General features: G+C 37.2%; 1 protein-coding gene across 5 annotated transcripts in view; it reads right to left on the reverse strand.

The window, feature by feature from the left end:
- TENM1 (teneurin transmembrane protein 1) overlaps positions 1 to 15,584 on the reverse strand; it is a 787,960-nt gene that overhangs the window by 578,535 nt on the left and 193,841 nt on the right. The gene's annotated exons all lie outside the window — the stretch shown is intronic.

Genomic DNA, 15,584 nt, shown 5'->3' on the forward strand with positions numbered 1-15,584 from the left:
ATGTCCTCTGTGTCCTCACAGACATGAGGAAGAATTGGTGCCTGGAAAGACAGAGAATGTGCGTCCCTCACAAAACTGTGGTAAGGACTGAACGTGATAATGTATGTTAAGTGCTCAATATAGTGCCTGGCACAAAATAATAGCTCAAAAACTACTTGCTGCTATTATTACTATTCTTCTTCTTATTATTAAATTGGTTATGGTACCAATTCCAATGTAGTGGTTGGGTTGGGTCCCCACACAAAGAAGCACTTCCCAGGAAATCAACTGGGTGCCAGATAATTCAACTCAATTCTGACACCTATCTACCCTGAGATAGCATCAGATTCCACAGGTCAGATTCCACAGGTTAAAACTGTCCTCCTCCCCACTTTGGCCGGCAGTTGGGCAGTTGCAAGCCCTAACTGCTTACCTGTGATTCTGATGTACCAGCTACAGACAGGGAGGTTCCTATGACCTCCTCCAGTGACCTGTGCTTCTGACCAACTGACTACAAACTGTAGGTTGCAAAAAACCCCTCCAAATTAGAATGCTGATCGCAAGTCCAAGTTGTTACCTATCCTTCTGCTGGACTAGTTATAGATTTTAAGTTCCTACTCTTTCGACTTCAGAGGGCAGTTGGAAGTCCAAGTTGTTACCTGTACCTGTGACCAACTGGCTATAAATCAGAGGGTCCTAAGACCCTCTTCTTGGGCTGAATTTACTAGAGTGGCTTACAGAACTGAGAGAAACATTTCATTTACCAGATTATTGGTATATTATAAAAGGATATAACTCAGGAGTAATCAGATGAAGGAGTGCATAGGGCAAGGTATGGAGTAATGGTGCACAGCTTCTATGCCCTCTCCCAGCACCTCCACGTATTCACCAACCTAGAAGCTCCCCAAATCCCAAACTGTTGGGGTTTTATGGAGGTTTTATTACATAGGCATGATTAATTAAATCATTGGTCTTTGGTGACTGCACTCGATCTCCAGCCCTCCTCCCCTCCCCAGAACTCAAGGGAGTGGAACTGAAAGTTACAACTGTTTAGTCACAGGGTTGGTTCTCTTGGCAACCAGTCTCCATCTTTAGGTGACAACCATCACTAACCTAACAAGAGACACCTTTACAGCTCTCATCACTTAGGAAACTCCAAGGGTTTTAGGAGCTCTGTGCCAGGAAAGTGACGAAGATTAAATATATATTTCTTATTATAAATCACAATATTACAGTTATCTATAATCATTGAGTGACAGTTAACTAGGAATTCTTAGAAGTGAAAGGGAATGCTGAAATAGACCCAAAGCTCATAAAATAATATCAAGAAGGGACTTCATGAAAGAAATAGAATACTTAAGATATGATTATAAAACTAATTAGAGATTGAACATATCCTATGTTCCAGGCACTGTGCTATGCACTTTTTATTCATTTCTCATTCAATTCTCACAACCCTCCCTAACAAGAAAGGGACTATTATTCACATTTTATAATGAAGGAATTGAGGTTTACAGAAGGTGAAGTAACTTGCTCCCAGTAACACAGTAAGTAGAGAACTATGATAAAAATGGGAGGTGTTTCTAGTCAAAGGGAACAGTAAGAGCAAATGCAGCATTGGTGGGAATATGCTGTTATTCACAGAATGTTGAGTAGGTCTGTTTGTCTGAAGTGGAAGGACAGCATAGGAGATCATGGAGTGATAAGGTTAGAAAGGTAGATTAAAACTGAATGATTGGGAGATTTGTTGTCGTGCAGAGGACTTCGAACATAATTTGGTAGACTTGTCCAATTGGAAATAAGTGTATGAAAGGGTAGGTGGGAGAGAGGCAAAGATTGATTTCACCCCTACTTAAGAATTTTATACAAGACTAGCCCCAGACAAAGTGATACTTGCTACCCCTTCTGTATCTTCCCTGAAATACTGAAATATCTGGAATATATTTCTATCAAAGCAGCAATTCAGCAACCATCTCTTTTTCTTCCCAAAGGAGTGGCCAATGCAGGAGTTCCAGGTCAGTCATAGTGGAAGATGAATACAGTTGGGGGAGTGTACAGCACCCTAGAGGGAAGGCCAGCTCTGCTCTCTTCTTATGGATCCAGATATTTGTGAGAGTGCAAGCAGTGTGTGTGTGAGATAGAAAGAAAGAAAACGAAAACATTCAAATTCATGTAGCAAAGTGGTTCTCATGACTAATTCTATCATTTTCAGTCAAAAGATTGCTAGAAAAGGGAAATTTGTACCACTTATAATCCTGCTCTGATAATGATAGGATACTTGACTCTATATTCTTCTAATATGAGCAGCCAGTGTCACTAAGACCCCATATTTGTGTTCTATGCTCCCTCCTCCCATCCCTGATACTGGGACTAATTAGCAACTTGAATAATAAAAAAATCTCTAAGTGACTCAAGTGTCTAGAATCATATTAGCCTTGCTGCTGGACTTGCTTTAACCTTCTGAACTCTTAGTATTTCAGTATTGCACTTTTACAATTAAGCCCCATCCATGATCCCAGTTCCAGGAACCAAGTCTTCGCCTCCTTATATCTCCCTAGCCTAAAACCACAGTTCCCGGAGTGTGCGTAGTGCCTTCACTCTGGTACTTCTGAGGAGTGGAAACCTGGCTGTATTTGGCCCCATCAACTCCTAGGAGAACCAAACCTGACATTTAGTGACTACCAGAATACCTAAATTTCTGCCATTGGCCTTCTCTGATACATGTCAGACTTGCTCATTAAGATTTTTATATATTGCTTGGCTTCCCTGAGGACAAGTCACTAAATTTCTAGACTTCCTTCTATTTATTCCCTACAAATAAGACCTTCATCCATTTTTTTAATGCTGTCTAGTCTCTATCCATCTGCTTAGCTTCTAGATTTTGGCCTCTTTGGTAGTCTGACCTCACTGGTAGTCATGTTCCACTCATGATCGGCAGAATTAGTGGCTTTGACACAATTCTACAGCAAAACTTTTTCTCAGAATTGGTGTAAACTAGACTTGAAAAACTCCTTTCTTTTCCCTCTCCAAGCATCTCTGTCGATAGTGTTCAATAAATATTAAATAATAATGAAGCATGAGGTAAAAATATCTCATTAAATAAATCATGGAAATGTTAACCTACCTGTCTCTAATTGAGAGAATTTTATGAAAAACATCTTTGGCTTTAAGCTTAGTTAGCTTTCTTATATTCGCTCATAACAAGCTGTAAAGAATTGAAACGAACTAGTATTTCATAAGGATGAGTTATGGGTATGATTCGATTAAAACTTTTACTTTTTCCTGAGATACTCAATTATTCACCCAACTGTCAGGGTCCATATACTCAGAAGCCTCATTTTACCTAAGTCATGCTCAAACACAATTAACTGATTAACTGTTGATCATCACTGCTAATGGTGAGGAGCAGAAAACATTTCATTACCAAAGTATATTATTCAAAACCTAAATCTATTGAGCTCTGAGAGTATATTATATGATGCTTTTACCCCACTCCTACCCAAACATTTATTGAGTAGTGACTATAGACAAAAATATATACCAATTAAGGATGGGAGGAAGCAATTTCAGAAAAAATTGAGTGGCAAGGATAAAGTCAAATGAAAATTAAATACAGACAATTCACAAAGTTAAGAATATGCACTTTTTTTTTAAGAATATGCACTTTTCAACAAAAAGTTAAAATTAACAAATGTCCAAAACATTCATTAAGTTGGAAAATAAGATTACAATATACTACTCTTCATATAATTTTATTTCCCCAAATGTTCACATAAACATATCATTTCTGTCGCTGGGCTGTCTCACTCTGCAAAACAGAGGCAGTGGCAACAGCCATGATTGGACCAAGAAGCAACATCCGCAAAAACAGTAACTTCTATTCAGAAAGTAAAGGCCTGATTCAGCCCTCATTTTACAATGATAGCTCTGATTTGCTTTGTTTAGTTTTTGCACTGGTGGATAATCTCTAACCTCCCGACTGTCACCCCTTAGGTTGGTGGCAGGGTCTGTTATATTAATAATACATATACTTATGTCTATTCAACTCTACTGCATCAATTAATTTTATTGGTTTGATTCATTAACTGATGACACAATCAGTTATTCACTGATTGATTATTTCCTGCAATTGACCAAATCAGTTGGCAGGTTTACACTGACAGGGTCTAAAGGTGTTAAATCTGATAACTGAGGTACAATACTTTAATCCAGCTACAACAGCTGAGTGGAGTAGCTGCAACAGAAACATGTTCCACAAAGTCAAAAATAATGTCTGGTCTTTACAGAAAAAAATTTGCCAACCTCTGCTCTAGAGGAGACCTCAGTGAATCATCATCCTTATCTTAAAGATTAGGAAATTGAGTCCCAAACAGGTTAGATGACTTAAATTCAACATATCTGATTAAAAGATGCATGGTCTTTGCTATCTGCCTGGCCCCCCAAAACAATCACAATTCTTCTACAGTGTTTTTTTCAAGGAACAACATACCATCTACCTAGACAGACAAACCCTATAAGCCATCTGACAGCCCCCACTCTATCATCCCTAGATTCAGTCTAAGTTCTTTCCATTTTACATCCTCCCTATTGACTCTATCCACTTTTTTCCCCTGCCACCATCCCAGTCCAAGCTGCCACCATCACTGCCCTGGTACCACTGCAGCGGTCTCCTAAGTGGTCTCCCTGCTTCTTCCCTGGCCCCAATATGACTTGCTCTTCATGTTGTCGTCAGAGTGATCTTTTCACAAAAGATCACTTAAAACTCTTGAAAGGCCTCTCATTGATCCTGGGATGAGCAATAAACTCTTTAATGTGATCCTGAAGCCCTAAATTATCTAGCCTCTGTGGACCTCTGCAGTCTCATCTTTTTCCACCTGCCTTCTCACTTCCTCTGCTCTCATCATGCTAACTTGCTTTCAGTTCCTTAAACTTGCCAAGTTCCCTCACACCACAGGGCCTTTGCACATGCTTTTCCTATGTTTGAAATGATCTTCTCTCCCCACCCTCCTTTGCCTAATTTGTATCTTCAGGCATTAATCATAACTTCTTCAGAGAAGCTGGCTCTGAACTTCTTGACTTATTCAAATTCCCCTTATTTAGCACTGGATCATTCCCTTCATGTACTTATCACAGGTACAGTTTTATAATTTAGATGTGTGATTATTTTAATAATGTCTGTCTTTACTGCTGGACTATAAGTTCCATCACAGCAAGGCTCCTGTCTATTTTATTCTACTGAAGCCCCAATACCCACCCCAAAGCCTGTTCTTAGTTCAATGAATATTAATTTAGTAAATTAATGCATGAATTTCCAGAAGTTCACAGAACTTTAGAAACCAAGTTTCCTGAGTCCTAGTTTGTAACTCTTCATGGCAAAATGTTGCTTCCATTTAGGCCAAGAACACAGGATTGGGACATTTTTCTATTACTTGGCTTCAAATTAACCCCTTACCTTCTGCCAACTGCTACAAATATGTATGACATTTTTCATCAAGGGGAGTGTATGAATGCATCAACAACTCAGTCTCACTAGTTAAACAATAAATCACATGCTTTAAAGAATGTGAGTATAAAGTGTTTTTATTACCACCAAAATAGTAAGTATATATATGAATGTAAAGGGAAGTATTTGAGCATTAACCATAAAAGGGAAAAGGCAAGAATAAATTCCTTTTGAAAATTTTTCCTCAATACTTTCAATTTGCTAAGCTGGGTTTCTGATTTTCATCTTTCTTTAAATGCTTAGTTTTTATAGAAACATCACAAACAACCTTTCACAGACTAAGTTGTTATGCATTTGGAAGGAAAAATAAAACAACACTGTTTTTCCCTAAAAAAAAAAAAAACAGCAGAAATATGCACAATTTTAGACATTTAAAGGTAAGTGACATAATAAAGAAAATTTATTAAGTGCTTTAGTGCTTTTCTGGAAAAACTACTTATAAAAGGTTTTTATTTTAAATTAATAAGTAGACTTTCAGTAGTGAAATCTGAGAATTGTGCATATTCTTCAGAAAATCCAAGTTATTAATCCCAAAGTACTATAATCGTCTAATAGGTGCCTGATCTTTCAAATTCTTTAATCCTTCTTCATATTAACTTTTTGACCTAGATTTTTGCAAACACTCTTAAGTCCCTGAAAATATATTAGTGACAACAAAACTAATTTATTCAGGGTGCCCTATGTTAGCAACTATCTTACAGATGTAGCTAGGTTCTGAGTAGTCCATATGAAACATATGTCTAACACAGCATTCCTAAAAATAGATATTCCAGTCAAAAGTCCAATTTTATTTCTGGATTTCAGGATTAGAAACCTAACAGCTGCTTACCAACAGATTCCATGTTAAATCAGGAGGGGATTTATTGATTCCATTAGAGCTAAAAGGCAAACAACCCAAGAACAACAACAATAAAAAAGAACTAATAAAAACAAACAAAACCCCCACAAAAACCAACCAATCACTTTTCTCCTTCCAGAATAATAAAATTGCACTTTCAAGTGAAATTCAACCTCATATTTCATTCATCGTGAAATTCCCACTTACAGAATCCTCATTATGCCAAGAAATACATACTCTCATCAAACAAACAGTTTCAAATGTATAGCAGGCCAGTTAACCACTTGATCATAGGTCAGTAGGTTTGTTGTTTATAAGCTTTGCACTGAGCCAGTCACTCTGGAGGATGTATATGTGAACAAAATGTTGTCCTTGCCCAATTAGCCATTATAATCCTGTTGAAAAGACCTACCTGTGTAAAACATCTATCAACTAGCCACCAGCATCTAGCGCCTAGCCCAATAGAAATTAAAGAAAAGAGAGAAAGCATAGAGGACACTATACTACAAAGAGAACTTTCAAAAAAGGGTGGGATTTTAGTAGACTTTAAAGGACAGGTAGTTTGAAAGCAGAGAAGTATGAAGACAGCAGCTTGATTAAAGTACAAGTAAAGCTGGGAGAAGGAAGAATATACTTGGTTTATTAAGCAACTACCTTGTCTGGGGAATGTGAAAGGGAATTTATGAAAGTAAAGGACAAACTATGACCAGATCATGGAAGGCCTCAAATGCTAGTAGATTAAGGAGTTTGAATGTGAGCCAATAGCAATTATAACTGTATTCCAAAACCTCTCCAAACTCAACTTTAGCTGAGAGTGCCATTTGTCTATGAGATACAGTTAATTCTAACTCTTCAAGGTGAGTGAGTTGAATAATGGTGCAGAATATAGTAAGTATAATTAATTAAAGAAGAAGGTCTTTTAATTTTATATTGGGGCAACTGGATGCTCAACTATAGAAATGAAATCCAAATGGCAGCAAATAAATTAGATCACTGGAGACTCCAACCCAGATTAAATAAGGGTCCTCTTAAATCTCACTTTAAAACCAAATGTCGAGTATCAACAAACACAGATGCATATAGTGATTTGGCTGTTTCATTACTTTGTGTAATGAGAAATCTCAAAACAGAACATTATTCTGCAGAGACAAAAGGTCTCAGTTTAATGTGCTTTAACATTACTGGTGTGCTCTCCTCACGAATGCTTCCATTAATTTAGGTCAAGATAATGATAGGAACTTTGACAATATGCTCTGTCAAATGCCAAAGTCTCGATTTCCCTGGTACATCTAGTTCCAGGTGTGAGGCAGTGGTTCTGGACACCACAAGACACATATGAGACCTGAACACAAATTAGGCTGTGATTTTCCACTTTAGATCTGATTGCTCCCTTGTCCCATTTTCAACATGGATAGTAAGGTTGTTCAAGTAGAACAACCTCTGACCATTTTTTAAAACAGTCTGGAAAGCCTCCATCTCCTAAATCACTCTGTTTTCATCTATGTACAAGGTCAAGGCAGCGAACCCTGAGTAGGTTTATTAACAGCATCAGTTGTGCATGTTCGTTTTAGAAGGGATGAAATTTTAAATCGCTTCACCTGTGATTCTGTATTATGGTCAACCACCATGTGGCTTTAAAATGGAGAGTTTCATCTTACAAAAAAATTTTCATTTCCCATGAGTGCCTTTCAGATTGCTGCTAGTTCTTCAAAAGTAGCTCATTATTATATTACTGTTATTTATTAATGTAATTTACATGATGCTAGATAGCATAAGGACATATGGTCTCTGGCTTCAATGAGTGTTAATAGGATATAAGCATTGAAACTGGCTTCAAAGTGTTTGAAGTTGGAACAGAATTAAATAGGAAGCCACTGAGAAGTTTCAAGAGAAGAGTAAGAGCTCAAAAACAGATAAAGAGAGTGTATCAGGAGTGTTGTGCATGGTCACTTAATATAAGATGACTAGGTCCAAAAAATGACCATAGGATTTGAGAAAAGAGAGTAAACATGAACAAAGGTTTTTTAAAAAAATCAATGTTAATAATAACAATAGCAGCTAATATTTACTAAATATTTACTGCTTGGCAGGCTCCATGTTTAACTGTTTTCTATATATTCTTATTTGTCTTCATAGTATCTTATGAGACAGGCCTTATAACCATTTGACTTATGGGAAAAGTGAGGCACCAAGAACTTAAATTTCCTGAGGTTAGATGATGGGTGGAGTCATAAGCTTACATTCTGGTTGAGGCAAAAGCCTTGGATATACATTTTAACATATGTCTCCTGAGAACACAATACTCATGGATTCTTTTTAACAACACAGTAGAATTGATACAAACAAATGAGGATTGTCTTGTTCAAAGTAGTCACCTTAAGGAGCCATACACTTATTACACTGCTGTAAACATTTCCAGAACTCTTTTTTAGTGATTGTGTTCTAAACCTGAAACACACTCTTATCTTATTCACTAGTGGAAAACGTCTATCCTTGAGGTGAAGTTTAAATTTTGTAAATACCTAAAAAAATATAAGTCGGAATAAAATCTGTCAAATGAAGTGAGCTACGAAGCTACATAATTTCATTTGGCATCAAGAACATGATTCAGGTAGTTCCCACTGTGGCTCAGCGGGTTACAGACCCAACTACTATCCATGAGGATGTGGGTTCGATCCCTGGCCTCATTCAGTGTGTTAAGTATCTGACGTTGCCGTGAGCTGTGATGTAGGTTGCAGACATGGCTTGGATCTGACATTGCTGTGGCTGTGGCTTACGTCAGCAGCTACAGCTCCAATTCAATCCCTAGCCTGGAAACTTCCATATGCCGCAGGTGTGTCCCTAAATAAATAAATTAATTTAATTAAATTAAGAACTCTGATTTCTAGGAAGCATACAAGTGTCATGAGAAGAGAACTTCAATAAATGAACAAATGAATATAAAGAATCACTGACTTCGTATTTTTTGAGGCCGTGATCTACCCAAATTAATAAATTGTCAACACAATTTTCCAAGAGTGTTATACCACACTAACCCCTTCTTGGAAAAAAAAAAAAAAATGATACAACAAGAAGAACTGAGATGGAATTTCTCTCTAAAACCACCTTCCTGCCCCCAAATTATGAAGCATTGGCAGCATCTCTAAAATCAGCAATAACTTCCCTAGAAGAAAACCTAATCTATAAGCTGTGGTTCCAGTATGTGTGTTCATATTAAAATGCAAATGTTTATATTAAAATGAAGAGGCTACACATTTTACATCTCACATTTTATGTAAGACAACTAGAGAATAATATTCCCACATATGAGCTACCCATGCACAAAAACCATATAAATACTATGAGTACTCAAATGATGTGGAGATCAACATGAATTAGACTAGTTGACAAGGGCTTTATGGAAAAAAGTAGGAATGACCTGGGCTTGAAGAATGAGTTAAATATTAGTTAATAAGGGAAAAGATCTTGTACATAGGGTAGAGGAATCTGACTTGACGAGTTAATAAAAGTAGACTTGAAAAAGATTATAATCCATGAAATAGAAGCCTTCCTGAAACTCATTTTTAAACCAAACATCAACAAAAGCAGATGTTAATATTAGAGAACAGTGCGAGACAAACATAGATAGCATGGTGGACTCAGATTACAGGGGGAGGAGGACTGCTGGATGAATGCTGCTGGGGAGTTTGAGCATGATCTAAAGTTAGCCTATTATCCCCTCCACCTGTGATTTTTTTAAGTCTCAAGGATCTGTCAAGGCCCACTAATAAACGTCTTGCTCTATAAAGGCAATTTAAGGAAAGAAAAGTAACATGGATACTTCAAATTCTCTCTCCCTTGAGTAAAGGTCCTCCCACTGACCTTGCCTTAAAGACAGGGCTAGCTGGCAAGATCGAAAAGAGGCCATCAGCAGCAGTGTGTAGATAAGCTTTTAGAAATGCCTTATTGGCTTTCAAAAGGATGAACAAGTTTTCAGGTAGAATTCAGTAAATGCAGAGAATTCTTTTTACCAGGTATGAGCTTCCTGGTTATTGGATAAGTATTTTTCTATATAAAATACAGCCCTAAAAAGTCCTTGCTATTTCCTTAATTAAAGCAAATACTTGTTTACACTACTCTACTGCAAATCTCTAAAATGCAGGGTAATAATGAATCCTATTTCATAGTGCATTGTAAATCATATTAGCAACTTCTGGTGCTCTCCAGATTTAATAGGTGATAGTTTATTATTCATGTTCAGCATAAACTAAGTCATTAAAACTACAAATTTACAAGTAAGCTACAAAAATTATGCTTGTCTTCAGGATTATGGTTTTAATAATTGAAAATACTATCTGACCTAAAGTAAGGAAAATGTCGAAACTTGAAAGTTCATCTGATATTCATGGTTGAGAATAACCAAAGTCTATGAACATTGGGGACGTCTTTTTATTTATGTCAGGATAGAAAATATAGAAAAATAAACAATGAATATTCATTGTTTGTGGGATTTATATTTCCAGAATTCCTTTAAAAGCATCATACTTCCAAAACATATGTTACAAATATGAGAGGAACCATGTTAATGTACATTGAGATAGAGTCTGGTATGAACAGAAGATGTTTGCCTTAATATCAAAAGTAATAAGCCTTTTTTTTTTTTTTGCACCAAGTGATAAACTGTGTGGAAAATTCTAAACTCTGAGCCTGCTTTTTCACATAAAATGAGAAATGACCACGTACATATTGTATTTGTTGCAGCCAAATGGTTTCTTGCTGGCCAGCAAGCCCCGCCATCTGAGAAGTATATCCTGAAATAAAACATTTCCCAAACTCACCTATAGTTGCTGACTCTACAAGGTTGAGGGTCCTGTTTCTAGTTTTTGAGACTTCTAAAGGCTTCTAATCACAACCAGAGACCAACTCCACTAGAATTCAACTTACTGTAGTTGAATGAGCTGGCTTCCCTCCCCACCTGTTTCAATTCAAATTAGCGTCTTAATTAAATTACAGAAGGGATTTTGTTTACAAGCCTGCAAAAGGCTTGCCCACTGTCCAGTTCATCCATGTGTATTCCAGTCATTCATGCATACATGTATGACCTTGTTTTTAACTTGTTCTGTGTTTCTGTCTAATTTCAATTCTTTTCAAATTCTGCTATATATTTGGAAGGATCCTTGTACGTATAAATTGATAAGGGAGGGGGTCCAAACATCAGAAAAGTGAATCATGTGGATTAACTAAAACACCCCTCTAACCTCCCTTGAAAGGTAATAGGAGGCAGGGCTCACCATAATTATCTTTTGTTATCTCCTCTGGTTCCACAATACCCTTTCCACATAGAACACATAGATAGAACACATTTGGCTGACAATGTCAGGTGAGATTCATTGACAGAAATGATAGCTTTAGGATTATTTTCTAGATTTCAGTTTCCTTGTCTGTAAAATGAGATAGTTGGGACTAAATGATGTCCAAAGTCATTTCTCTGCTTTAACTGTCCATGATTCAACTCACTTTAAATCTGCTCTATTATTTGATTTGATAATCTACACACATCTAGGAAATTGTCTTCAACAAACATATGATAGGCACTGGGAGACAAAGAGGTCTAAGATTCCAAAAGAGGCTAGAAACCTAGTTAGAGAAATAAGATTATGTCCATACAAGGATACAAAACAATGCAGGGTAGAAAAAGCTATGGACCACAATGAAAGGCATGGGTGCACAGAGTGGAATCCCTGAACTCGTACTCCAACCAATCCACACTAGACTAAGAAGTAAGCAAAAATCATCATCATCATCATCATCATCATCATCATCATCATCAATCATCATCATCTTTCATTGTGTTTAACCAATGTGATTTGAGGGTAGTTTATTACATTGGTAAGTATTACCATAACTTCATATATACTTCTACATATACCTTTACCTCTACCTTTATTTGTCTAGAGATATCACACACACACACACACACACACACACACACACACACACACACACACACACAACCAATTCAGGTCAAAAGATAAGGCTCTACTGCTTATCAGGAAGTTATCTATGACTACCACCGCCCCCCCCCCAAAAAAAAAACCTAAGTTGATCACACTGGGAAGTATAGCTATTGCTATTTAATTTTCTTCTCTCCTAAAATATAAGCCCCAGGAAGGCAGGGGTCATATCTTTTTTATTCATCACTGCATTTTACAGTAAAGTACAGTATATTAGCTAGTACTTGGATCATGCTAAGTGTCCAGTAATATTTCTTTAATAAATGAAGGTTAAAATTACCTAATGCTTCTCACCTGAGCTCCCTACAGCACACTGTCTTTGCACTATCATTGTACCTATCACTTTATATTGTAATTGATATATATTGTCTGTTTCCTTCTTTAGAGAGTAAGATGTACACTAAGTATTTATTTAATCGAAGTCTGAATTTGGTGACTATGTTTAATACTGTAAGTGGAGAAACCTTTCTGGGGCCAATAAAAGAGTTCTTGCTGTGTATACGCAAAGGCCCTCACTCAGGCCTGTCCTCTAAGTCACTTTCTCTTCTCCTGAGTGACTGAGGGTACTTTCCTGTTTAAGACAAAGCTCAGAAGTGTCTTGGTACCCCCAAAACTCCAGAACCTTGTCCTTGTTCATCACAAGCTGGCCTTTAACCGGTCCTACACTGAAAGCCTGGTTTTCTGCCAGAGTCCCCAATATAAGAATGGTGGTGGTCACAGGCTAGGCAGATAGGGGAAATGGGGTAGATGTTGGTCAAAGGGTACAAATTTCCAGTTGTAAGAGGAATAATTTCTGGAGATCTAATGTGCAGCATGGTGATGACAGTTAAACAATACTCTATTTCACCCCTGACATGTGCTGAGAGTAAATCTTAAGTGTTCTCACCTCACAAAAAGGGTAAACTGTGAAGTGATAGTTGCACTAATTAACTTGCTTGTGATAAACATTTCTCAATGTATAGTATATACAATCACATGTTGTACACCTTAGATATTATACAATATTTGTCAATTACACCTCAATAAAGCTAAAATATGGCATCAACATTTACTGTTGTGTATTTGACTCCCAAAACTAAGCCCTTTCTAAATGGGTTTTGGTTAAAATGATTAATAGAGATTTAGATGAAAATCAAGTAAAAGAAGAAAATGAACCACTTAAATAAGACTTGCTCTGTCATCTTTTCCTCCTTATTAGACTCTTGTAACAACTACCAGGTAGAGGCCCAGAAAATGGGTACTTCCTTTACAAACTCCAGTAATTCTACTACTAATTAATTAAAGGGCCCTCTGGTTTCTACAATTCACATCTTCATGAATTGACTTAACTCTTGACTATCCCAAGAGATTTGTTAAGAGGGACTGGGAATTTTTCATAGTCCTAATGGCTCTAGAATTGAATAAATGAAAAGGAGGCAGGAAAGGAAACATTGTAAATGGTAAAACCTATAACAACACTGATTCAATGTACAAAGTGAGAAAATGCCCTTGATGTGCCAGCAATACAGTGCCAGTCAATCTCATATTACAGCTGTCATGATTAGAAATGGCTATGTTCTCTACAAAGCCAAAAGATTCTGCCATTATTTGATGGGGCAAAAGAAATAGGGAGATTTGAGGAAATCACCTGTGATGCTATGCCTAATCTTGTATTTCCATGAACATCTGGGAAGAACTTTTGCCAAGTGTTAGCATGAAAAGTGAAATATTATCAACACAATGACCTCCCTCATTAAGAAGTGTAAGAACAGAGGGTAATATTGCTTTGCATTTAGAATACATATAATAATGCCAAGTATGCATTAGAGAAAAGTTCCCAAATTTCCATTTCCTCATCAATCTTCCCCTGTATGGAAATGATTCTCCTTTCTCTAATTCACCAAGTTAACAGTGGAACTGCAGGGATTTGTGAATTCCTCTGAAGAAGCTTGATTTAGAGTTTTATTTTCAAGTTATAAGATGTTAGCCACCTCTACCATAAAGCCTCAAGGAAAAGAGACTGGGCTGCTTTATAATTTTTGGAAGCTTCAGCCTGATGACTGGGAGTTCCTTTGGCTTTTTACCAAAACTGAAAAGGACATTTCTACTTCAGTAACCAGTTCCTATTGAAATAACAATTGAACCCAAATTCTGTGATCCAGTAACTTGGGTGCTATATATGCTACAAGCATTGAGATGGGCTGTGACCCACCATCCACATATAGGCAGACCCTGCTAGAGAATATGTTTGTCACACACACAAAATAAATAAATAAATAAATAAATATATATATATATATATAAAATAAGCTGCCCACAACAACTTGGAGGATGTGTCTAAAAGTATCTGCACAGTGAAAGGTTCTCACTGCATGCTCTAAGCATGGCTTGTGTGGATGAGATCACTGCGGCACGCAACAAGGCGCTCAGGTCATTAAGGCAGTATACACATTCTCAGCTCCTACCTCAAATCTACTCAACCTGTGTAAACAGTGTTCTAAAAATGGAGAAGCAGGAATTCCCGTTGTGGTGCAGCAGAAACGAATCCAACGAGGAACCATGAGGTTTCAGGTTCAATCCCTGGCCTTGTTCAGTGGATTAAGGATCTGGCATTGCTGTGAGCTGTGGTGTAGGTTGCTGATGGAGCTCAGATCTGGAGTTGCTGTGGCTATGGTGTAGGCTGGCAGCTACAGCTCCTATTCGACCCCTAGACTGGGAACCTCCATATGCAGTGGGTGCAGCCCTATAAAAAAGCAAAAAAAAAAAAATTTAAAAAACTAAAAATAAAAATGGAGAAGCAGTATGCTAAGTCAAGCAATGATACAATCCTTGTTAACTTTATCATATTAGTATAGAGTTAAGACAGAATTTACACAATGCTTAGTATAGAAACAGTTTACATATTGTTCTTCAGTCTATGTAGATCAACACAATAGGTTAGAGCAGTGATTTGTGACTTTAAAACCTGAGCATGCATCAAATGGGGGGGCTTGTTATAACACAGATTTCTAGATTTCCCCCCCCCCAGCCTCCGAGTTTCTAATTCAGTAAGTCTTGAATCTGACCTGCAGATCTGCATTTCAAGCAAGTTCCCAGGTGATGTCGATGCTGATGGTTCAGAGAACACACTTTGAGAATTACTGTACTCATAACAAGCCTAATGTTTTAAGTTCAAATATCATTTTAGTCATTTGGTTTTACACAGAGGAAAATTCTGATATGACTACACTAACCAGATTTGATAGTTCAATGTAAATCTGCCCTTGATTACAGGGAGGATGAAATGGCAAAA

Source organism: Sus scrofa, chromosome X, assembly GCF_000003025.6.
Source record: "Sus scrofa isolate TJ Tabasco breed Duroc chromosome X, Sscrofa11.1, whole genome shotgun sequence".
NCBI lineage: Eukaryota > Metazoa > Chordata > Mammalia > Artiodactyla > Suidae > Sus > Sus scrofa.